This window comes from Phyllobates terribilis, unplaced genomic scaffold (genome assembly GCF_046119375.1).
Source record: "Phyllobates terribilis strain yellow unplaced genomic scaffold, ASM4611937v1 Scaffold_5__5_contigs__length_657084704, whole genome shotgun sequence".
Classification (NCBI taxonomy): Eukaryota; Metazoa; Chordata; class Amphibia; order Anura; family Dendrobatidae; genus Phyllobates; species Phyllobates terribilis.
Window position 1 is genome coordinate 611,690,793 of NW_027362765.1, and position 25,974 is coordinate 611,716,766.

The window sequence follows — 25,974 nt, forward strand, 5'->3', positions numbered from 1 at the left end:
AGGTCTTGAAGAAGAAGGGGCAACACTGCAAATATTGACTTGCTGCATTAACTCATTCTAACTGTCAATATAACCTATTGGTACTCATAATATGATTGCAATTATATTTCTGTATGTGATATAAACATCAGACAAACACTAATAAAAACCAGAGGCCAGCAGATCATGTGAAAATATAATTTTGGTGTCATTCTCAAAACTTTTGGCCATGACTGTATATTAGAAAAGGGGTGAGATTATTAAAGCGCACCTGTCAGCAGGATTGTGCTCAGTAAACTACATACACTGTCAGGTGGGCGACATTACACTGATTAAAATGATACCTTGGTTGATTAAATCTGTCCTGTGGTTCTTGTGTAATCTTTACTTTGGAGATAATGATATTCTCATACTCTAGGGCGGCCTGTGGGGGTCGCTCTATCTGGTGCTCTGCTTACTTATTCATCTGTATGCTCTTATGACAGCTCACTGATCGTTCACTGACCAGCCTCCTATTTTATCTAGCCCCGCACTACTAGATGCATTATATAAAATAGGAGGCAGATCAGTGAAGGCACAGTGAGCTGTCATAAGAGCATACAGATGACTATGCAAGCAGAGTACCGGATAGATCGCCCCCCACAGGCCGCCCCTAATCATGAGCATATCATTATCTCCAAACTGAAAGTAAAGATTACTCAAGAACCACAGGACGGATTTCATCAACCCCGGTCAGGGCTGCCACCAGGAATTTCAGGGCCTCATACTGGCAAAATTTTCAGGCTCCCTTGAGACTCCACCCAGGCTCCACCACAACTCCGTCTCCATCCCAGCTCCGCCTCCACCCCTCGAATCTTCCACAGTCCCACCTCCCACTCTTGGAAAAACTCCACTTCTGCACCCTGTCCTCATCAATCACACATTAACAGTTCCCATCGAACACCATATCACATACATAGCCAGCAGCTTTTGTTTTGGCCAAAAGATTTTTTAAGCCGCCACCACGACAAGGAGACTCTTCCGGCCGGGCCTTACTTACCTTTTGCTGTTCTTGACGACGGCCGTTTCGCGCCGACACGCTTTCAACGGGTCAAACAGGTATGTTAATACCTGTTTGACCCATTGAAGCGCGTGTCTGCGCGAAACGGCCGTGTGATGAACCTGTAGCCGCCATCTTGGTAATGATAAATCATATCCAGGGATGGCCACACTTCAGCAGCCCCCACCCTTGGGACCTTCTGTTAAAACGTCAACTAGATAGTTTCCCCCCATCCAGGCTCCTGTAAGATAAGAAGCCTACTTAACACTTGAATGCTAGGAGCTTCAAAGACTTCGAGAGGAAACACAGCCAGCAGGGGGGGGTGCTTCGTCTATCTGTACCTGACCATTTGTCCCATAGGACTAGTTTCTTTGTCTGTCACAAGCATGGAGGCATAAGATATAGAAACATGAAAAGTACACGCATGTTGCATGGGATGGGCCAATAAAAAAATATCACGGCGTCCCGGAGCCATTGCGCACACAAGCCTCCGCGGTAGACGTTTGTACGTGCTCTGGAAGCCAAGATATAGCGCGGAGCCATTCCTGAGGACCGTATGGTATCATAATTGATATCAAAAGGTCGGTTACGGCGGCCCGAATCCATGGGAACCCCTGGGGGTATCATGAGACCATCCCAGAAGAAGTTATTGGGTTCCATAGAATTTGGGCTTCTGATCGAAGTTAGACCTGAGGGTGGAGACTGAGCCAGCTGACCTCACCAGCAGTGGGCGGGACGGGGCAGGTAAGATAGCAGGACAGACAAGAGACAAGTCAGTTTTTGACCCAAGAGTGGTGTGCTGAACATCTGAGCACCAGCTGAGGCCAGCAAGGGGAGGAGCAGTTTGACCATGCGGTGGTAGGCCTCAGCCTGTAACAAAGAACCGTGCCTGCGACCGCAGAATCCTCTCCCTGCGTCACAAGAAAATCAAGAAACCGGTAACTGATATGCTGTGGTGATTCTGTGTGTTGTATTCCATTGTTGTATAGTTTAGCCTGACCTTATACCTGTGTATATTTAGTTGTATATCGTGTATCTAGTGTATTATTATAATCAATTACCTCAAGTAATTGTGGGCCTGCCTTTTATTCTGCATAACGAACGCACGTCCGTGTGAGCTCGGCTCAAGCCAAAAACGCTACCCAGGGTTGGTTCCTGACCCGATATAGGCCCATTCACGGACTGGGCGTATATCTAAAATAGGGACTGGTGGCAGCATACCAACTGGGGATTGGGGAAGGCTGGTAGTGACGGTCGGAGGTTCAGATATATATATTCCTGGCGCGGCCAAGGAAGATATATATACCGCCCTCACTACAGAGGGCCCCGATACCCAGTAGGTTACAGGACAGTCTCCCTGGCGACCGCTTATCCTAGGTGCAGTTCCTTGACTGACCTGAGGCTAAGAGGGCGCTAGCGAGTTGTGCTGTGTAGTGACGTTACGGTTTAGTGACGTTGAAGGGATAACACACTACCGTGTTCCCTGCGCTGGTTGCAGCTTCCTGGCACTACTTTCTCTAGGTGCAGTACCTTGACTGACCTGAGAGGTAAGGGGGCGCCAGAGAGCTGCACCCACCGGCCGGCTTTCATCACATTGGTGGCAGAGCGGTGGGATTGCAGAATAATAGTGTTGTGGGACCCCTACTCCCAGGCACTAAAGACTGCCAGTGGTAACTTCCACTGCTGGAGTCTTAAGGTCAGCCCAACGTTAGACGGTCAGGCTAAAAGTATAACAAGGTGTGTGCAAACTCAGGGTTGCAGCGGTGTCGGTTACCAAGATGGCAGACGGCACCAGGAGCAAGACCCTGCAGGAGGCTAATGCTACGGTCCGTGTGGCAGGAGGGGAGGACATTGTTACCCATGGCGAGGAGGAGTCCAGCCCGGGCACCTCAGGGAGCCAGTCCCCAGTATACGGTCCCGCAGTGGGCTGCCCACCACCTACCCAGCCCAGCCTGTCCAGATCACAAGCCCTTTTACAAGCGGCTATGGCAAGTCTCCAGTCTCATGGCGATGCCGTCTACAAAACCCTCCTGGCAGCATCAGAGAAGGCAGCGGAGGAGGAGCGCGAAGCTGCAGAGCGCCGGGAGGCTGCGGAGCGTGAAGCTGCAGAGCGCCGGGAGGCTGCGGAGCGTGCAGAGCGAGCTGCGGAGCGCCAGCACCAACTGGACCTGGCCCAGCGGGGGCTTCCGCTAGAGCAACCAACCCATCAGGAGACCAAGTCGTCCAAAGTCCGAGCTGAGGACTTCCCTCTACTGGAGAAGGATGGGGACCTGGACTCCTTTCTGGTGGCATTTGAACGGACCTGTCTTCAGCACCATCTGGCCCGGGATCAGTGGGCCAGATACCTGACCCCCCGTTTGAGGGGTAAGTCCCTGGATGCCTTGGGGGACTTACCTGCCGGGGATGTACAGAACTACGACTGCATCAAGCGGGCCCTGATCCGGCAGTACAACCTCACTCCCGAGTCGTACCGCCAGAAGTTCCGGAGCCTGCTGCGTGGCCCCAAGGACACCTGGACCGATCATATGCGGGCGCTGTTGAGAGCCGCAGAGCACTGGACCTCGGGTCTAGCGCTTACTACCCGCCAGGAGGTCCAGGAACTGTTCGTCACGGAGCAGTTTTTGTGGAACTGCCCAGAGGACCTCCGACAGTTCCTCCGTGACCGAAAACCAACAGGGGCTTCTGCTACAGCCGCCCTGGCAGACGAGTATGCCAATAACAGGGCGCCTGAGCTGAAGAAGTCTGCCAGCAGCACCTGGAGAGGGGGTAAGCCCAGTCATGCCCCTGTTTCCCCGGCCCCTAGAACACAAGGGGTGTATCCCCCTGTTGCCCTCTCCAGGCAAGGACCAGACGTAAGACGTTGTCATCTGTGCAACAAACCAGGACACTTTAGGGCTGAGTGTCCCCAGCGCCAAAAGACCCCATCCCAGTCCCAGAGAGCGCCCAATGTTTTGTGTGTGGGAGGGGGTGGTGGTAGGTCCCTGGACAACATCCAACCCGTCACCATAGGCCGTTCTGCGGTCATGGGACTGCGGGACACGGGCGCTGAACGAACACTGGTACGGCCTGAGGTGGTGTCCCCCCAGGACTTGGTACCAGGAAAGACTCTTTCCGTCTCCGGGGTTGGAGGCGTGGAGCCGGCACTTCCCGTTGCCATGGTGTATTTGGACTGGGGTGCCGGAAGGGGGATGCGGGAGGTGGGAGTAACGCCAAATATTCCCGCAAATGTTTTATTAGGGACCGACTTGGGGCGTCTAGTATCGCAGTATGTACCCTCTGAACCCCCAAGTTCGGCCCCCCAAGAGTGTATTGATTTGTCTGCTGCTAATGCCAACCATGTTGTATGTAGTGTGTGTCCTGCTGAGGAGGAGGGAGTGAAACCTGAGGGTAACACCTGCACAGACACAACACAAACAGGGTTAGTGAAAGCAGGTGGGGAGTGTGGGGATGCCCGCAGAGGTGCTCAGCCGGCGTGCCGTGACCTCTTGTCCTCCGGTGAGGGAGGGGGCGGGCAGGATTCTGTAGAGGGAAGCTCAGGGATGGAGAGGGGGGCAGCTACCGGCAGTGTAGGGCTCCCAGGGGTATCCAGGCTGCTGAGTATAGGCCCACTGCAGGGGGAGGAACAGGCCATGGGAGGTGGGGGTGTCCCAAGAGAGGAGCCGCCAGGTAAGACCCCAGGGCAGGAGTTCCCCACATCCGAGATGTCCAAAGGCCTAGGAAGCCTGCCTGATCGGGCGGCTTGGTCAGAAACAGAGGGGAAGCAGGCACTACCCACGGTCACAGCGGTCATAGCCGCTGTCACCAGGAGTGGGAGCGCCGGAGCCCAAGGAGCCTTGCAGAGGTCCGACGGCTTCCCCACTTCTGACCAAGTGTCTGCCGGGTCAGACAGCGGCCAGGTGACATGCCCGGAGGGGCTGACGGAGGATGTGGCAGTTTCGTCGATTCTGGCCACATCAAGTCAGGAATTTCAGGCTGCGTTGGAAGCAGACGACAGCCTGAAAGCTCTCAAGGAACAGGCGGCACAGCCTCCCATGGAGTCAGACTGCGAGCGTGTGGTCTGGGACCAGGGACGGCTGTACCGGGTAACGGTCCAGCAGGGTTCACCGGAGGCGTGGCCCAGGGACCGACAGTTAGTGGTACCCTATCCGTTCAGGGCGGAATTGTTGCGGATCGCACACGAGATTCCGATGGCCGGACACCTAGGGATCGCTAAAACCAAGGCCAGGATAGCTCAGCATTTCTACTGGCCTGGGATGGGAGCCGCGGTGGGTGCCTACTGCCGTTCGTGTGACACCTGTCAGAGGGTGGGGAAGGCGGGGCCGCGCCCCAAAGCCCCACTGGTAACTCTGCCCATCATCGAAGAGCCTTTCTCGAGGGTCGCTGTGGATCTTATTGGACCTCTGTCCACTCCCAGCCACTCCGGGAAATGCTTCATACTCACGGTAGTGGACTATGCCACCCGGTACCCGGAAGCGGTAGCTTTGTCGTCCATTCGGGCCGACAAGGTGGCTACCGCCTTACTGGAGATCTTCTCCAGAGTGGGTTTCCCCCAAGAAATGCTCACCGACCGAGGGACCCAGTTCATGTCGCGGCTGATGGAGTCCCTCTGTAAGCAAATGCAGGTGCAACATCTGGTGGCCAGCCCGTATCACCCACAGACTAATGGCCTGTGTGAGCGGTTCAATGGCACCTTAAAGCAGATGCTTAAGATGTTGGTCGACTCCCACGGGAGAGACTGGGAGCGTTACCTCCCACACCTCCTATTTGCTTACCGGGAGGTTCCGCAGGCCTCAACGGGGTTCTCCCCCTTTGAGCTCCTGTACGGGCGACGGGTACGGGGCCCCCTGGCTCTGGTGAAGGAAGCATGGGAAGGGGATTTGGCCACCCCCGAGGTGTCGGTCATCGAGTATGTCGTGCGCCACCGGGACAGGATGATGGCCTTGGCAAAGCTGGTGCAGGACAATATGGCCCAGGCCCAGGCCGACCAGAAGCGGTGGTACGACCAGAATGCTTGTGAGAGGACCTACCAGGTGGGTCAAAAGGTGTGGGTACTGGTCCCCGTACCACAGAACAAGCTTCAGGCAGCCTGGGAAGGTCCCTACTTCGTGCACCAGAAACTCAATGCCGTCACCTATCTGGTCACCCTGGATCACGCCCGTGGAAGGAGGAAGGCCTTCCACGTGAACATGATGAAGGCTCATCATGAGCGGGAAGCGACTGCCCACCCAGTGTGCAACCTTCCCGAGGAAGGAGAGGTAGAAACCCTCCTGGATCTGCTCACCCAAGCCAAGGCGGGTGGGTCCATCGAGGATCTGGGGGTTGGCCACCAGCTCACGGAGGACCAACGGTCCCAGCTGGGGACCACCCTGCACCCCTTCCGGGGGCTGTTCAGCAGCCTGCCCGGAAGGACTGAGATGGCTGTCCACGACGTGGACACTGGCGATCACCCGCCGATCCGGCGTTCAGCATATCGGGTCTCTTTCGAGGTGCAGGGAAACATGCGCCAAGAGATAGACGAGATGCTGAAGCTGGGGGTGATCCAGGCATCCAGCAGCGCGTGGGCCTCGCCTGTAGTCCTCGTACCAAAGAAGGACCGAACTACACGGTTCTGCGTGGACTACCGGGGGCTCAACGCTGTAACGGCCACCGATGCGTTCCCCATACCACGCATCGATGACCTGCTCGATCGGATGGCCGGGGCTAAGTACCTGACCATCATGGATCTGAGCCGGGGGTACTGGCAGATTCCTCTGACCCCCGCGGCAAGGGAACGCTCTGCCTTTATCACCCCTTTTGGACTGTACGAGTCCACAGTGATGCCATTCGGCATGAAGAATGCCCCTGCCACTTTTCAGCGGATGGTCAATACGCTGCTTGAGGGACTTGAAGGGTACGCGGCTGCGTACTTGGACGATATTGCAGTCTTCAGTCCCACTTGGGAGGATCACCTAGAGCACCTGCGGCAGGTGCTCGGTCGGATCCACCGGGCAGGCTTGACCATCAAGCCGGAAAAGTGCCAGCTGGGCATGAGTGAGGTCCTCTACCTGGGTCACCGGGTAGGCGGGGGGGTTCTGAAGCCAGAACCGGGGAAAGTGGATGCCATCGCATCCTGGCCCACTCCTAGGACCAAAAAGCAGGTGATGTCCTTCTTGGGGACCGCCGGGTACTATAGGAGGTTCGTCCCACACTATAGCACCCTGGCCAAGCCCCTGACGGACCTCACCAAGAAGAAGCTGCCCGTCGCAGTCGACTGGACAGTCGCCTGCGAGACAGCTTTCGGGGCACTCAAGGCCGCCCTAAGTAGCTCCCCTGTACTGCAAGCTGCCGACTTCGACCGGCCGTTTGTGGTACAGACCGACGCCAGTGACTTTGGCCTCGGTGCTGTGCTAAGTCAGGTCAACACGACAGGCCAGGAACATCCTGTCTTGTACCTGAGCAGGAAGCTACTGCCCCGGGAGGTGGCTTACTCCACGGTGGAAAAAGAATGCCTGGCAATTGTATGGGCCCTGCAGCGTCTGCAGCCCTACTTGTACGGGAGCCATTTCACCGTGGAGACGGACCACAACCCCCTCAGCTGGTTACACACGGTCTCTGGGTCGAATGGCAGGTTGCTACGCTGGAGCCTCGCTCTCCAGCAGTACCACTTCTCCATTCGCCACAGAAGAGGCCGTGACCACGGTAACGCTGACGGGTTATCCCGGCAAGGGGAGGGTGCAGAAGGACGCACGGGGGAACACAGGAATGTGCTACCCCCTCGCGCCCTCGTATAGGGGGAGGTGTGATGAACCTGTAGCCGCCATCTTGGTAATGATAAATCATATCCAGGGATGGCCACACTTCAGCAGCCCCCACCCTTGGGACCTTCTGTTAAAACGTCAACTAGATAGTTTCCCCCCATCCAGGCTCCTGTAAGATAAGAAGCCTACTTAACACTTGAATGCTAGGAGCTTCAAAGACTTCGAGAGGAAACACAGCCAGCAGGGGGGGGTGCTTCGTCTATCTGTACCTGACCATTTGTCCCATAGGACTAGTTTCTTTGTCTGTCACAAGCATGGAGGCATAAGATATAGAAACATGAAAAGTACACGCATGTTGCATGGGATGGGCCAATAAAAAAATATCACGGCGTCCCGGAGCCATTGCGCACACAAGCCTCCGCGGTAGACGTTTGTACGTGCTCTGGAAGCCAAGATATAGCGCGGAGCCATTCCTGAGGACCGTATGGTATCATAATTGATATCAAAAGGTCGGTTACGGCGGCCCGAATCCATGGGAACCCCTGGGGGTATCATGAGACCATCCCAGAAGAAGTTATTGGGTTCCATAGAATTTGGGCTTCTGATCGAAGTTAGACCTGAGGGTGGAGACTGAGCCAGCTGACCTCACCAGCAGTGGGCGGGACGGGGCAGGTAAGATAGCAGGACAGACAAGAGACAAGTCAGTTTTTGACCCAAGAGTGGTGTGCTGAACATCTGAGCACCAGCTGAGGCCACCAAGGGGAGGAGCAGTTTGACCATGCGGTGGTAGGCCTCAGCCTGTAACAAAGAACCGTGCCTGCGACCGCAGAATCCTCTCCCTGCGTCACAAGAAAATCAAGAAACCGGTAACTGATATGCTGTGGTGATTCTGTGTGTTGTATTCCATTGTTGTATAGTTTAGCCTGACCTTATACCTGTGTATATTTAGTTGTATATCGTGTATCTAGTGTATTATTATAATCAATTACCTCAAGTAATTGTGGGCCTGCCTTTTATTCTGCATAACGAACGCACGTCCGTGTGAGCTCGGCTCAAGCCAAAAACGCTACCCAGGGTTGGTTCCTGACCCGATATAGGCCCATTCACGGACTGGGCGTATATCTAAAATAGGGACTGGTGGCAGCATACCAACTGGGGATTGGGGAAGGCTGGTAGTGACGGTCGGAGGTTCAGATATATATATTCCTGGCGCGGCCAAGGAAGATATATATACCGCCCTCACTACAGAGGGCCCCGATACCCAGTAGGTTACAGGACAGTCTCCCTGGCGACCGCTTATCCTAGGTGCAGTTCCTTGACTGACCTGAGGCTAAGAGGGCGCTAGCGAGTTGTGCTGTGTAGTGACGTTACGGTTTAGTGACGTTGAAGGGATAACACACTACCGTGTTCCCTGCGCTGGTTGCAGCTTCCTGGCACTACTTTCTCTAGGTGCAGTACCTTGACTGACCTGAGAGGTAAGGGGGCGCCAGAGAGCTGCACCCACCGGCCGGCTTTCATCACAGGCCGTAATCAAGAACAGCATAACATATACCCCCCAGCTTGTGATGTTTTTAGGCTAAGTGCCCACGTTGCGGAACTGAAGCATATTTTTTACGCTTCTCCCTGGCGGGAAAATCACATGCGGATTTTACATGCGGTTTTCCCGCCAGGTAGAAGCGTTTGTGAGGCGTCTTTGCAGCGTCTTTGCATGCATTTCCGCATGCGGGTTATCAAGCACTTCTCCAAGTGATTTAAGCATCACTTGGAAAAGTGCTTGACAACTTGTTCACACTATATAAATCCATGCAACCGGCATGGATTTATATAGTGTGACCAAGTAATAGTTAAAAAAAAGAATCAGAATGGTAAAAAATAAAAAAATAAAGTTTATACTCGCCTACCGATGCATTCTCGGCCCCGTCCAGAGTCTTGAGCGGCTCACGCTGTTGTGTGCAGGACCTGCGGTGACGTCATTGAGTCATGTGATGGGTCACATGACTCAATGATGTGGCAGGTCCTTCACACAACAACGCGACGGCGGGAAAACATCAGAAGATAAGTATAAACTTTATTTTATTCTTTTTTTTACAGGTTCTTTGGTACCCAGGTCTGGAGGAGAGTCTCCTCTCCTCCAGACTTGGGTACCATCCGCATGCGGAAACGCAAAATGAATGAACATGCTGCGGATTTTTGACCGCAGCATATACGCTGCGGAAAAATCCGCAGCATGGGCATTGACATTGCGGAATGCCATTGGGGACCATGGGGTGCGGATATACATGCGTTTTACAAGCGTTTACGCTGCGGAAATTCCGCAGCATATACGCTTGTAATACGCAACGTGGGCACGCAGCCTTAAAGAAGAAGCAATAAAGAAGCATTTTAACAGTCCGGTGAGTGCCTTCCACTTTTCTTGAATTATTCACAGTATTTTTTGTCTATGAATGGAAGCTTCTTTTTTTTTGCACCCAGGACTTGAAGGGATAGGTGCTTAGTCCTGCTATATGAAGAAGTGATTGGAGCGTAGGTCCTGGTTTTCCTGTTGCTTATTCCAATTGAATATTTTTATTTATTTTTCTTTAAGGGAATGTGTCACGTACATTTTTTAAAATGACCAATAATATCACATACAAGAGCGAACTACCATCACACCATGGCCGGACCACATATTACCACCACATAGTGACCGAATAATATCACATACAAGGAACAAATACCGCCACACCATGACCAGATCACATATTACCACAACATAGCAACCAAATAATACCACAAACAAGGAACAAATATCTCCACACCATGACCAGATCACATATTACCACCACATAGTGACTGAATAATACCACATACAAGGGACAAATACTGTCACACCATGACCAGACCACATATTACTACCACATAGCAACTAATACCCCACGAAAGGAACAAATACGGCCACACCATGACCAGATCACATAGTATCAATACATAGCAACTAAATAATACCACATACAAAGGAGAAATACTGCCACACCATGACCAGATCCCATATTACCACCACATAGTGACCGAATATTGCAATACTGATCATTAATAAAAATACACAATAATATTACCATAAGTGCCATTATACACGGGAGCTCTGTATATAGTGTTACTGTACAGGTAATACGGGGATCACCAGTGACATTATACACAGGAGCTCTGTATATAGTGTATGGTGTACAGGTAATACAGTGAACACCAGTGATATACACAGGAGCTCTGTATATAGTGTACAAGTAATACAGTGAACACCAGTGATATTATACACAGGAGCTCTGTAAACAGTGTATAGTGTCAGTGTACAGGTAATACTGGGATCACCATTGACATTATACACAGGAGTTCTGTATATAGTGTACAGGTAATACAGTGATCACCAGTGACATTCCCCTTCTTCTACTCAGCTGAATACAGATGTGCACCCACCATTACTATATCACTAGTTATTATGCAACCGACCATTCCAAATATAAATTTTAATCCACCACTGCACCCCCACTAACTATACATAGCCACTTTTCCTCACCTAATATATAAATTAGCACCCATACTCTTTCCGCCAATTCAATATCAGTCACACTCCTGCAATCTCAACGCCCCCACTCTGCACGTCATCATTTGCAGTGCCCCCTCTAGTCTTCATTTGCAGTCCCCCTCACGTCTTCATTTGCAGTCCCGCTCACTTCATCATTTGCAGTCCCCCCCTCACTTCATCATTTGCAGTCCCCCGTACCCCCTTTACTCCATCATTTGCAGCCCCCTCCCCTCACTCCATCACTTGTAGTCCCTCATTCTCCCCTCACTCCATCATTTGCAGCCCCATCCCCTCCATCATTTGTAGTCCCTCGTCCCCCCCTCTATAATGTGCAGCCCCCCTCACTCCATAATTTGCAGCCCCCTTCATTCCATAATTTGCAGCCCCCTCACTCCATCACTTGTAGTCCCTCATTCCCCCCCTCACTCCATCATTTGGTGCCCCCTCCCCTCCATCACTTGTAGTCCCTCGTTGCCCCCCCTCACTCCATTTTCAGCCCCCTCCCCTCACTCCATCACTTGTAGTCTCTCGTCCCCCACTCCATCATTTGTAGTCCCTCGCCCCCCCACTCCATCATTTGCAGCCCCCTCCCATCACTCCATCACTTGTAGTCTCTCGTTCCCACCGCACTCCCTCATTTGCAGCCCACCCTCACTCCATAATTTGTAGCCCCTCGTCCCCCCACTCCATCATTTGTAGCCCCTCGTCGTCGTCCCCCACTCCATCATTTGCAGCCCCCTCCCATCACTCCATCACTTGTGGTCTCTCGTTCGCCCCTCACTCCCTCATTTGCAGTCCACCCTCCATCATTTGTAGTCCCTCGTCCCCCACACTCCATCATTTGTAGTCCCTCATCCCCCACACTCCATCATTTGTAGTCCCTCGTCCCCCCACTCCATCATTTGTAGCCCCTCATTCCCCCCTCACTCCATCATTTGGAGCCCCCTCACTCCATCACTTGTAGTCCCTCACGCCCCCCACTCCTTCATTTTCAGCCCCCTCCCCTCTCTCCATCACCTGTAGTCTCTCATTCCCACCGCACTCCCTCATTTGCAGCCCACCCTCCATCATTTGTAGTCCCTCGTCCCCCCCCTCACTCCATCATTTGCAGCCCCCTCCCATCACTCCATCACTTGTGGTCTCTCGTTCGCCCCTCACTCATTTGCAGTCCACCCTCACTCCATCATTTGTAGTTCCTCGTCCCCCCCACTCCATCATTTGTAGTTCCTCGTCCCCCCCTCACTCCATCATTTGTAGTCCCTCGTCCCCCCCACTCCATCATTTTTAGTCCCTCATTCCCCCCTCTCTATTATTTGCAGCCCCCTCCCATCACTCCATCACTTGTAGTCTCTCGTCCCCCCCTCACTCCATCATTTGCAGCCCACCCTCACTCCATCATTTGTAGCCCCTCCCCTCACTCCATCACTTGTAGTCCCTCTTTTCCCACCTCACTCCATCATTTGCAGCCCCCCTCACTCCATTTGCAGCCTCCTCCCCTCACTCCATCATTTGAAGTCACTCTTCCCCCCCACTCCATAATTTGCAACCCCCCCACGCCATCACTTGCAGTCCCCCTCCCCCTTTAACTCATTTTAAATAGAAAAAAGTTGTTCATACTTACCTCACTTACGATCCTCTGCAGGCACAGCTCTGCTTCTGGTGCCCTGGCAATGGCCAGTGGCGCACGTACGCGTTGACGTCATCACGTATGCGCCGTCACCTGACCAGAAGTCTGGAGAAGTATGTGGGAGCTGGAGCTGTGCAGCCGTTCAGGTTTAACGGCCGTGGAGCTCCGCTGGGAAAGCTCACAGCGCCTAGGTGTGCGCTGCCTAAGGCGGCGCCCCAGCGCACAGTACTTTGTTACACCATGGGGCCCAGTGAGCAGAAGCGCAAGAGGAGGGCCCTGATTGGGCCGAGGCCCCCCCTTCTGTACTGTTGCTCACCGGGCCCCATACAGCAGTAAGGGCAGTAATGTCCTGATGGCTGTCCTGACTAAGGTATCATTTTAATCAGTGTAATGTCGCCCAGTTATTAATAAATTCAGGTTGTATAGTAAATATGGTGATAGATCCACTTTTGGACACCCTCTGCGGGCTGGAGTGGCAAAACACCGCCAGTGGCCACCATATGCTATAATACAACATTTTTCCTATAGGACTAATATCTGGCCAAATACATCTAATATTAATTGCAAACTGCATAGGATTAGAGCAGCCAGACCGGCGATGATCAGTTAATTGCCAGATTATTTAAATTAAATTTGAGGTTACAATGTCTATGCAATGCTTGCTTTAATTTAGTTTTTGTAATCTAGAGATCCGGCATACTTATCTACTCCCCAGGATTGCTAAAGTATGCTGAGGTTGGAGACAGAACTGTCATGACTCCTTTAAAGCATGTTGACAACTACCACTAGAGGGAGCTCTCTGCATGTATAAGTTTATGTACAAATGTACTATATGGACAAGAGGATTGTGACGCCTACAGCTTTTATCACATTCCAATCCAAATACAAAAGTATTATTATGGAGTCTTGCAGCTTTCACTCTTCTCAGAAGGTTTTCTGGGAGATATTGAAGGTTTCTGTGAATTATTTTGCCCATTCATCCAGAAGAGCAATTGTGAGGTCAGATACTGATGTTGGGTTAGAGGACCGGACTCCGTCTCCATATCTGAAAGTTATTGGATAGGCCTGAGGTCAGGTCTCCATGCAGGACATTCATGTTCTTCCACACCAAACTCCCCAAACCATGCCATTATGGAGCTTACTTTGTGCACTTCTTCTAACTTCTCACAAAGTGTGAAGCTACAATTGTCCACAAAGTTGTAACAAAGCATTAAAGCACCACTCCAGTGTTTTTTTTATTGCAGGCACCACTCCAATGTTATTTTTTTATTGCAGCTCTGAAGTTTTGCCAAAAATCTAAGTTCCCTACCTTTAGTCTTATACTTACCAGCCGGTGCCGCCCTGGTCAGTGTTCTTCAGGTTGTGACTTGCTGGATCACTCCAAAGTTTGCTGGTCGATCCAGAATCACAACTCAATGTAAGTCTATGAGAGCCAGAATGAGGTCAGTACGAGGCCCTCATAGACCTGCATCGAGAGCTTGTGACTGTTACCTCTGACTTCCCGTCTATCCAAAGTTGCAGTCACAAGGTGGTAACACGCGATTGGAGTGGCGCCGGGAACTGCTGAAGACGGCAACTGGTAAGTATAATATTAGGGGCAGGAACTTAGATTAGTAGCACCACTCCAGTGCTGAAAATAAAAATAACGCTGCGGTGATGCTTTAAGATTTCACTAAAACTAAGAGTCCTAGGCCATACCCTGCAAAACAGCCCCACAGTATTAAACATCCTCCACCAAATTTTATAGCTGGCACAATGTAGTCAGGCAGGTAACGTTCTTTTGGTGTTCATCAAACCAAGACTTGTCCTTTAGACCAGGGTTCCCCAACTCCAGTCCTCAAGGCCCACCAACAGGTCATGTTTTCAGGATTTCCTTAGTATTGCACAGGTGATAATTCCATCACCTGCACAGGCAATAATTACATCACCTGTGCAATACTAAGGAAATCCTGAAAACATGACCTGTTGGTGGGCCTTGAGGACTGGAGTTGGGGAACCCTGCTTTAGACAGTCAGTTATACAAGTTGAGATTCATTGCTCCACTGAACACATTTCCACTGCTCTAGAGTTCAGTGGTGGCAGCTTTACACCACTCCATCTGATGCTTGGCATTGTGCTTGGTGATCTAAGAATTACATGAAGCTGCTCAGCCATGGAAATCCATGCCATGAAGCTACTGGCACAGTTTTTTGTGCTGATATTAAATAAGCACTCCTATAAAAGTTTTTATCCTTTTAATATATTGCAATCGTCATATTATATAGCATTTTGTACTTACAATTGCTCACTTTTCCTTTCCACCCAGCAAATTCTTCTGTTTTTCATTAGGTCTTTGACATCACATGATTAAAAACTGACCATCAGAATCCTTTTAGGCTCTATGTAAAAACAGGAAGTAAATTTTCCCTGTATGAGTCATAAGTCACTGCAGAAGTCCTTGGCAGGGGAGAGGAATGGAGCAGCTGGGTCAGGAGTTGAAGAAGGGAATGATAAATGCAGGGACAAGAGACTCCCTGTTTCTACATAGAGCAGAGAAAACCGAAGAATTAGCTGGGTAGAAGGGCAAAATGAGCAATTGTGAGTACCCAGTGCTATATAATATGAAGATTGCAATATATTAAGAGGATAAAAACTTTGATGGGAGTGCTTTTTTAGTCAGAAGTGTTGAACCCTTCATTTATTGAGTCAGTGGAGCGTCGGTGAGTCTTATCCACTAAGCTCCTCTGTACAAATGATTGCATCCTATTACAGTACCATGTTGAAATTCAGTGAGAATGGACCATTCATGAGAGTACAGCCAGTAGATGCAGCCACAGCATAGATGAAGCTTTGCAAGCCCATAACAGGCCAATAGCTGCACAATTGTGAAACAATCTTGGGGCAATTGGCCATAGCAATTGGGGGCATTTCATCCATGCAGCCAGCTTCATCATCTAGTGCACCCTAAGGTGCCTTTCAGATGTCAGTGTTTTGAGTACATGTGGTGTCCATTTCCACACATACTGGAGACACTGACACACGTAGACCCATTCAATTGAATGGGTCTGTGCATATGTCAGTGTGTTTCCACGGACCGTGTATCTGTGGGAAAAATATACTGACATGTCCATTTTTTTTCTCTCAGCACGGGCCACAAAACCTCCCGCAGACGTGCACAGTGATGACACACGGATGACACCCATTTGTCATCAGTGTGACAACTACCGGCGCCTGGGAAACAGCGGTACAGTTAGCGCTGTTCCCATGTGCCAGGTGCTGAACGCTGTGCTCATCATTGTCTCCTGCTTGCGCTGTGATCAGCTCTAGCAAAGGACAATGATGAGTGTAGTATTATGCTCCCGCTGTGTCCTGGTGTAAAAATAAGAATAAAGTAAAAAAATCATTATACTCACTTAACCCGAAGATGTCCCCCGCTGTAATCCGCTCACGCCGGGGAGAATGACTAGCTGCAGCGAGCGGGTCCCGGACCTCCGCTGAGCTCACCGAGTGATTGGACACCTCTCACTGCAGTGCGACATTCTCCCCAGCTCCTCGGCGTGAGCGGTCAGATGGGTTACAGCGTGGGACATCTTCAGACAGGTGAGTATAAGGATTTTTTTTATTTTATTCTTATTTTTACATTTTAATAAATAACATTTTCCACATGTCTACTTTACATCAGCACAATTTTTGAAACATACCGGTAATTTCTTTGTTAGGAAATTAGAAGTGTTAAAAGTTGATTAGCGATTTCTCATTTTTTCAACAAAATTTACAAAACCATTTTTTTTAGGGACCAATTCACATTTAAAGTGACTTTGAAGGGTCTGTATGACAGAAAATACCCAATAGTGACACCATTCTAAAAACTGAACCCCTCAAGGTGCTCAAACTTCATTTAAGAACTTTATTAACCCTTCAGGTGCTTCACAGGAATTAATGGAATGTGCAAGTAAAAAAGAAATATTTAACTTTTTTTCACATAAATTTTCCTTTAGACCCATTTTTTTTTTTACTTTCGTAAGGGTAACAGGAGAAAATGGACCCCAAAATTTGTTGTGCAATTTCTCCTGAGCACACAGATACCCCATATGTAGGGGAAAAACACTATTTGGGTGCACGGCAGGAAGGGAATGAGTGCCATTTGACTTTTTGAATGTAAAATTTCCTGGCATAATTAGCGGATGCCATGTCGCGTTTCGAAAGCCCCTGATGTGCCTAAACAGTGGAAACCCCCCCACAAGTGACACCATTCTAGAAAGTAGACCCCTCGGGGAACTCATCTAGATGTGTGGTGAGCACCATGAAACCCTGAGGTGCTTCACAGAAGTTTAGAACTTTGAGCCGTGAAAATAAAAAAATCACATTTTTCCCACAAAAAATGATTTTAGCCCCAAATTTAGCATTTTCATAAGAGTAACAGGACAAATTTCACCATACAATTTGTTGTGCAATTTCTCCTGAATACTCCGTTACGCCATATGTGGTCGAAAGCGATTTTTAAGGCACAGTGCAAAGCCCAGAAGGGAAGAAGTTCCATTTTGGAGTTCAGATTTTGCTGGACTGGTTTGAGGGTGCTATGTCACATTGGTAGAGCCCCTGAGGTTCCAGAACAGCTGAATCCCCATAAGTTACCCCATTTTACAAACTACACCTCTCAATGAATTCATCTAGAGTTGCAGTGATCATATTGGCACCACAGGTGGGTCACAGCATTTTATATCATTGGGCAGTGAAGAAAAAAATAATTACATTTTTACAACCAAAATTTTGTTTTAGTCCCAGATTTTACATTTTCACACTGGGAAATTGGTAAAAATGGCACCGAAATGTGTCCCCCAATTTCTGCTGAATGTAGAAATACCCCATATGTGGCTGTACAGTACTGCTTAGCAACACTGTATGAGCGCTATTTGCCTCCTGGAGCACAGGATTTCTTAAAATAGATTGCGGACTCCACATACAGAGCCCCTAAATGCTAGAAGAGCAGAATCTCCCCTCAATTGACCCCATTTTGGAAATTATACTCCTTTGGGAACTTATCTACAGGTGTAAAGACTATTTTGACTCTATGGGTGTTTTCCAGAAACAAGCAGTAGTGGATGTTGCTGAGTGAAAACTGCAAACTGCTGTTGTAGTTACCAGTACGTTGTAGTGCTCATGCTTCTGGAGACACAAACCCGTAAATTAAACAGTCTCTCATCGCTATGGAAATACCAAACGTGAACGCTAAATGTGGTTTAGGCACACTGTAGCGCTCATAAGGGAGGAGGCAGTTGGATTTGGGAGTGTAGAATTCGCTGGATTTCTTTTGGGGAGTGAGGAGCCATAGTGCTTTTCCAGAGCCTTTGTACTGCCAGTAATGTGGAAGCCCCTTATATTTCCATTAACAGATGACGGATGTGAGTGTGGACTTGCTTTTTTTGTGGATTGAGTTGAAACTTTCATTAGGAACATTTTACATAAAATTTTGGATCAGATTTATCCTGCGCTCTACACTGAACACTTACTTCGGGGTTTCCATCTAGATCTCCAAGTGACTTAATTCAGATGAAACTACCGAGGGATCCATTCACTATAATGAGACAGCAGAGTTACTCTGGTCTCTGTTCAGCGTAGTCCTTTTCAGAAGTGCAGAAAACTGTGGCCGATGGCACTTTTTTGCACGCTTAAAAAGACTGACACCGCCAGATCACAGGGCTGACGGCATCCACAGTGCTTTCATCTGCCTAATTATAGGAAATCTTCCACCGGGGGTTCTGTCTGAATCACGTATTTCAGAGATTTACACTGAAACCCCGGTGCCAGCACTCAGGATAAATGTGAGCCGAGCAATACTGCGATCTTTGAGAGGCAGAATGAACAAATCAACAGTAGGTGAAGAATTGTTTTTATTTATTTATTTTTTTGACGCTGTTCCTTGTGCGGTATAAGTGATTAGACGACTTTATTCTTCGGGTCAGTGCGATTACAGTGATACCAGATTTTTATCGGGTTTTTATGTTTGGCTGCCGTTACACACTAAAAGACTAAAACTAGTTTTTGCATCGCCATATTTTGATAGCTATAATTTTTCCATATTTCGGTCAGCAGAGTTATGTGTGGGCTTGTTTTTTGTGGGATGAGTTGACGTTTTTATTGGTACCATTTTCGGGCACATAACATTATTTGATTGCGTTCTATTCCAATTTTTGGGAGGCAGAATGAACAAACACCAGCAATTCAGGAAGTGTTTTTTTTTTAAATGCAGTCCCATGTGTTTTAAAATGAATAAGGCAGCTTTATTCTTTGGGTCAGTACGATTACAGCGATACCACATTCATATTGTTTTTTATGTTTGGCTGCTTTTACACAATAAAAACTATTTTATAGAAAAAATAATTATTTTTGCATTTCTTTATTCTGAGTGCTATAATTTTTTATTTTTCCACTGATGAAGCTGTGTGGCAGCTTGTGTTTTGTGGGATAAGGTGACGTTTTTTATGTTCTTTGGGTTTTTGATCGCATTTTGTTGCACTTTTGTTCGGCAGTACGATGATAAAGCATAGTTTTTTGCCTCGTTTTTTTATTTTATTTTTTTACGGCGTTCAGTGAAGGGGTTAACTGGTGGGACCGTTTTATAGGTTGGGTCATTCTGGATTTTTTTACAGAAATAAATTAATTTATTGGATAAATAATTTTTTTTTTGTTCTTTATTTTGGGATTTTTTAAAAAAAAATTTACAATTTTTATTAACTTTTTTTTTTTTACTTTTTCACATTATCTTTACACTGTCAGATCAGTGATCTGATATTTTGCAATGCTTCTGCACTGTAGATCATCAGATCAGCGTCTGAGCGATCAATGCGATCACATTGTGCTGATGGGAGCACAGAGGGAGTTCACTCCCTCTGCGATGCCCCGCAATGGCACTGTCACTATTGACAGCGGCATCACGGGGGTTAAAAGCCCGCAATCGGTGATAGCACCCATTGTGGACGTTGCTGCGGGGGCTCAGCTCTCATATAGATCTGACACCTGCATGTGATTGCGGCGGTGCTCAGCGTGAGCCCGCGCGATCACTGCACTGTATATATACTTCTTTTTGCGGGAATGCAGCTCCTGCAGAGCAGTATATATGCATGTCGGGATGTATGTATGCATCAGGGGAAGGGGTTAAAAGAAATCTGTCAGTAGGATCAACCTTCCTAAGCCATCTATATGGGCATGTGGGTCAGAGGAAGCTGAATAAGATGATACATTGATATCTGTGATCCAATGTCTTATTCCAGAGCTATACATGTTTTTCTTATATGTAAATGAGCTGTTTAGGACTATGGGCAGGACACTGATCTTCATGAGACTCCGCCTCCAGAGGTTATTATAAACGAGGGCGGGCATTGCCAGTGTGAGACATGTAATGACTGACAGTCTGCTCTTCTAATCTACATTGTAGGTGGCCGACAGGGAAGATACTATACGGAGTGTATATCTCTCCCAGAAAGTTAAGCTGGGCAAGATATTAAATGCCAGGTAAGTGCTGGTTGGTGCAGCGGCTTAGCTGCTGAGCCAGTTTATTTATGGTAGTTCCGGGCCGGTTTTTATTGAAGTGATGAGTAGAATTCGGCAGTGAGACTCTTCGCTCCCGATCCAGTATGGCAGTACTGGAGGCTTTGCCAGCTCATTAGGGACACAGAAAATCTGAAGGAAAAGCTTAATTGGAGTCACAGCCTCCAGACTGTCAGGAGGGTGTTCCTGAGGAGGTAATGCACAACGGTTTAAAGTGCTATATTCTGAATTGCTGTAAAGCCAAACCTGCATACATCCCTGGTAGTGTGAGTAAGCAGTATGGTACGTTAGTTAGCGCCTAGCTGGGCAAGTCTTTGTTGTTTTTGGTTGCTTTGCTGTTTTGCTGCATTTTGGTTGAAAATAAGTCTACATTTCTTTATATTATTATTTTATAATTATTTATTATTATAGCGCCATTAATTCCATGATAATTTGCATGTTTAAAAGGGGTATACATAGCAAACAACAAGCACAATAATTTGAACAAAAACGAGTCAGCGACTGGTACAGGAAGAGCGAGGACCCTGCCCGCAAGGGCTCACAATCTACAAGGGATGGGTGAGGATACAGTATGTGAGGGAACAGCTTGTTGTGCAGAGGTGTGGTGGAGTGAGGGTTACTGCAGGCTGTATTCTTGTCGAAAGAAGTGGGTCTTCAGGTTCTTTTTGAAGGTTTCCATGGTAGGCGAGAGTCTGATGTGTTGGGGTAGAGCATTCCAGAATAGGGGGGATGCACAGGAGAAATCTTGTATGCGATTGTGGGAAGAGGAGATAAGAGGAGAGTAGAACAGGAGATCTTGTGCGGATCGGAGGGTGCATGCAGTATGTACCGGGAGACTAGGCCACAGATGTATGGAGGAGACAGGTTGTGGATGGCTTTATATGACTGTGGGGACTCTTGGCAAAAGCTTTGCCTTATATTGACAATCTTCTGCTTGAAGAATGAGGTAAAGTCTTCAGCTGAGATGAGTGGAGAGGGAGGGGGACCTGGGAGACGGAGGAGAGAATTGAAAGTACTGAATAGCTGTTTAGGGTTGTGAGACAGGGAGAATATGAGAGATGAGAAGTATTTTTGTTATGCTGCAGTGAGTGTGACCTGAAAATAGTGAGGGCTTGTTTGAATGCAATGAAGTGCTCATTGGAGTTGGACCTTTTCCATCTCCATTCAGAAACCCTGGAAGCCAGTCTCAGCCCATCTATATGGACTGTTCCCGTCTATGTCACTGCCATGCCGCACTGCAACGCCCCTACCGCGTTACAATATTTATAATAATCTCTGGAGGTAGAGTCCCATGTAGATCAGTATCTGGCCCATAGGCCTGAACAACTCCTTTACATATAAGAAAAACTTGGATTTCTCAGGAATAAAACATCAGATCGCAGATATCAAGGTATCATTTTATTTAACTTCCTATGACCTACATACATATAGACTGCTTAGAAGGGTTGATCCTACTGACAAATTCCCTTTAATCTTACAAGTATCAATGAAAATAAGTAGTCAAGTGTTATGCCTGTGTACCGATTACAGATATTTGTATGTATAGTGACAACACACATCTGTTTCTGTAGTAATGTTTATTTTTCTTTATCTCTCTCTCTCTTTAGGTGCATTGCAGTTGTTACTATTGTGCTTTGCCTCTTATTTTTCCTCTATTACTGCTTTTAATCTATATTCGGATGTGTTACCTCATCACGAAACCTGACTGGACATTCATTTAAGAAGAATGATGACAATCTTTGTAAGAGTTCTTCCAAATTTCACTAATTTACTAATGGTAGCAATTGTAGCTCATTTTTAAAAATTGAAGAAAGAAAAGAACTTAATTGAGAACTGTAACTTAACATCACACAGTGTTTTTAAAATGCAGAAATTCAAAAACATCATCACATAGGCTTTGGCATTCCCAGCACCACTATTGTTTCTATTGCACCTTACACTTGGATATATCCAAAAAAGAAGCATCTTTTCAAGTTCCAAAAATATTCTGCATCCTATTAGCCTTTAGAATAGGACAGTAGGACAAAAATCTATCATATAAGTTATCAGAGAGAAGAAATTTGTGGACTCCAATGTATCTTCTATCCGTCCTTTCTATGGAATGAGGAGAAAAAGGTTTAAAGAACTAGGAGATGATTATTATTTATTATTATAGCACCATTCATTCCATGGCACTTTACATGTGAAAGGGATATACATAGCACAAACAATTACAGTAAATTTGAACAATACAAGTCAGTGACTGGTACAGGAGGAGCGAGGACCCTGCCCGCAAGGGATCACAATCTACAAAGAATGGGTGAGGATACAGTAGGTGTGGGTAGAGCTGGTCGTGCAGCGGTATGGTGGAGCGAGGGTTACTGCAGGTTGTAGGCTTGTCGAAAGAAGTGAGTCTTCAGGTTCCTTTTGAAGGTTTCCACGGTAGGCGAGAGTCTGATGTGTTGGGGTAGAGAGTTCCAGAGTAGGGGGGATGCACGGGAGAAATCTTGTATACGATTGTGGGAAGAGGAGATAAGAGGCGAGTAGAGAAGGAGATCTTGTGAGGATCGGAGGTTGCATGTAGGTAAGTACCAGGAGACTAGGTCACAGATATATGGGGGAGACAGGTTGTGGATGGCTTTGTATGCCATGGTTAGGGTTTTGAACTGGAGTCTCTGGGCAATATGGAGCCAGTGAAGGGATTAACAGAGGAGAGGCCGGGGAATAGCGGGGGGACAGGTGGATTAGTCTGGCTGTAGAGTTTAGGATAGATTGGAGGGGTGCCAGAGTGGTAGAAGGGAGGCCACAGAGCAAGAGGTTGCAGTAGTCGAGGCGGGAGATTATGGTGAGAAAACACAATTTACAGTTGACTCGTTCTTGCAGCCAGTTTGTGGAATGATGCCATATTGTCCTTTTTCTACTTGGATGGATGATGAGTGAAGTTCTCTCACTGGCGTTTTTCAAGTGGACTTGTCGCGAGAAGTCTGTTACCTCCTTCAACAATTAGGTGGTATAATAAGAAATCAAGTATACCTGACAATAATATAGATTCTTTATTTAGATGGTAGCCACAGAAATCTATTACGTTTGCATTTAGTCTGCACCTGTGCCTGAATTAATGTAGATTATTTTGCCTTGAATGCTGGATGTGAAATTCAGTTTTCAAGCAGTCCAAACCAACAGTTTCTATTGCTGCATAGCATCTGCGTGCATAGTTATTGATAGATCATTTTACAGTATTCTCATGACTTCTGACTACTGCTAAACAATCACAAATCAGCTACTTACTAATGTGTCCATAAGGATTGCTATGGGCATCTGCACAAATGGCAGAAACATTACATGTATGATTGCCTTGAATGGTCTCTCTCCACAGCCAAGGCTCGAAGCTCCTCACAAGGGTTACCTTGGCTTTTCTTGCCACCTATGTTTCCTGAGCACTGTATCTGTGATTTAATCACACTACATGAGATCGTTATACACTGAACAGACCATTTGAGTAGTAAGAACGCTCCATGTAGCATAATTACATCATTGGGGAATTACACTGATACAGTCCTCTCACTTCTTCATCGCCTACTTATGGGGTCAATGCCTCCTGAGCATTGAGACCAGGTTATGATTGTTATCTTGGCATCACCTATAGCCGCGCAACTGCAATGTCTAAACTGTGCCACTGTTGGATATCTCCGCAAAGATGCCTAAAATGCATAATGCAGCCTTGTATATAAATTCTAACTAATGGATGGTGATTGGAAGCTAGCATTTCTTTTCACCAGTTATAGCTGGTCTTTCGCTGTGCTGCTTGTTACATTGCATTGGAGTAACGCATGGAGTACCATTGTCTAATTTCCTATGAGGCCAGGGGCTCTGGATATTGTGTTCTCACCTGTTTCCATGTCTCCCCCGCAGGCATGCTTGTCCATGGTTTCCATGCACAGGTACAAACTATCCACAAGCACAGGAGAAAATAAATATTATACAGTAAACTAAGCCACAGCTGAATACACGAATAACTCACCAGTCCTACTTATTTGGTGCTTGGTTTTAAAAGGTCCTTTTGGGTTCATTCAGATGAGCATATAGTAATCAGTCCATGTCCAGCATGGATGCACACAGAAAGCAGTGTGCCCATGGCTGATTTTCCATGAGGACCAATGGTCTGCATGGAGAAATAAAAATTGCAGCATGCTACTTTGGTCTGTTTTACGGCCCATAATAATACATGCGTGGAAAGGCAGTTCTGGCACCCGTCTGCAATGCGGACAAGCACACGGAGACTGTAATGTACGCAACTTGCCGTTGCGACTGGCTCAGTTTTCAATACGAGGGAGTTTAAAGAGGAGTGAATTAAAAATGTGTCTGCTTTTCATCCATAAAAATTGAATGACTTATCCATGTTGCCATCTTTATAGTTTTTTTTAGATACCTATTAGTGATGAGCGAGCGTGTTCTGTTAACCCTTTTGGCAAGTATGCTCGGGTGCTTGCCAAGCATTTGCGGCGTGCTCGAATGTTATGTTTGAGTCACTCCTAGGCACCTGACAACAGCGGTTTTGGTGCGTTTTTTCCACCACCCATTACTTCCAAGGGGTGAAAAAACGCTGAAAGAAGTGACATGATCTATTTTGCAAAAAAAACATGCAAAGCACAAAATCCTGATTAAAAAAAAGCAAGATGTGTGCATGAGATTTCTGAATCTCATAGACTTTGCTGGTTCTGTACAACGCAGCTTCAAATTTGCATAAAAGAGCGCAGCAAAAACGCAATGTATGAACATAGCCTTAAAGGGTTACTGTCATCATCATAAAAGGTTGAAAGTGCTGGTAAAATCAAACAACTTTGCACTTGACTTGTTATTTAAAATCCTCTCTATTCTTAAGAACGGGGATGGTACATAATTAATTGAGTTAATTTTCAATGCTATACCTCTTGTTGCCTAAATCTGTAAGCGGTGGCCAGTCTGCTAGGCAAGGCTTTTTACAATCTACCTTATATCCATTGCTTGGAGGCTGGCCGGACTGCCGGATTTTATAAAAAACCTCTTCAATTAGTCACTATTGTTTTAACAAAAACATAGGGCAAGGAAACACAGGGCAGTTTGTGCATAGAAAAGCATGTTTTACACTGCATGACCCAACTTTAATGGCACAATATCATTTTGTATCACCTGTACTAACGATCCTGCTGGACAGCATACAATCAGAAAATGTACTGTCAAAACCATGTTTGTGTATGTAACAACTACATGCAGTTTTGGACTGCTGCAGAACTGCAGCAAAATCTCATGGCCAATTTAGAGTCAGCAGAATTGCAAATTATTTGCCAAAAATCATGTTCTTTGTCTGAAAAAATATCTAGTGCCAGCTACTAGAGGTCTCTCTTCTAATTTGCTGTCTTATGCCCGTTGTAAAGTGATATCCACCTCTCCCAGCAGAGACGCTGGATGGTAACAGGGTGTGGAGTGGATCTTTGTCTCTCTGCTCCTGTATGTTAAAGCATATAACAACAATATAAAGGAGTGGCTG

The 25,974-nt window shown here is 47.5% G+C and overlaps 1 long non-coding RNA gene across 1 annotated transcript in view; it reads left to right on the forward strand.

Annotated features, from left to right (window-relative positions):
• The window catches only part of LOC141273752 (uncharacterized), a 42,497-nt gene extending 19,900 nt beyond the window's left edge, over window positions 1-22,597 (forward strand). The window contains exon 3 of the long non-coding RNA XR_012322131.1: window positions 22,076-22,597. This is a non-coding gene — a long non-coding RNA (uncharacterized lncRNA). The remainder of the gene's footprint in view (window positions 1-22,075) is intronic.
• The last annotated feature ends 3,377 nt before the right edge of the window (window positions 22,598-25,974 follow it).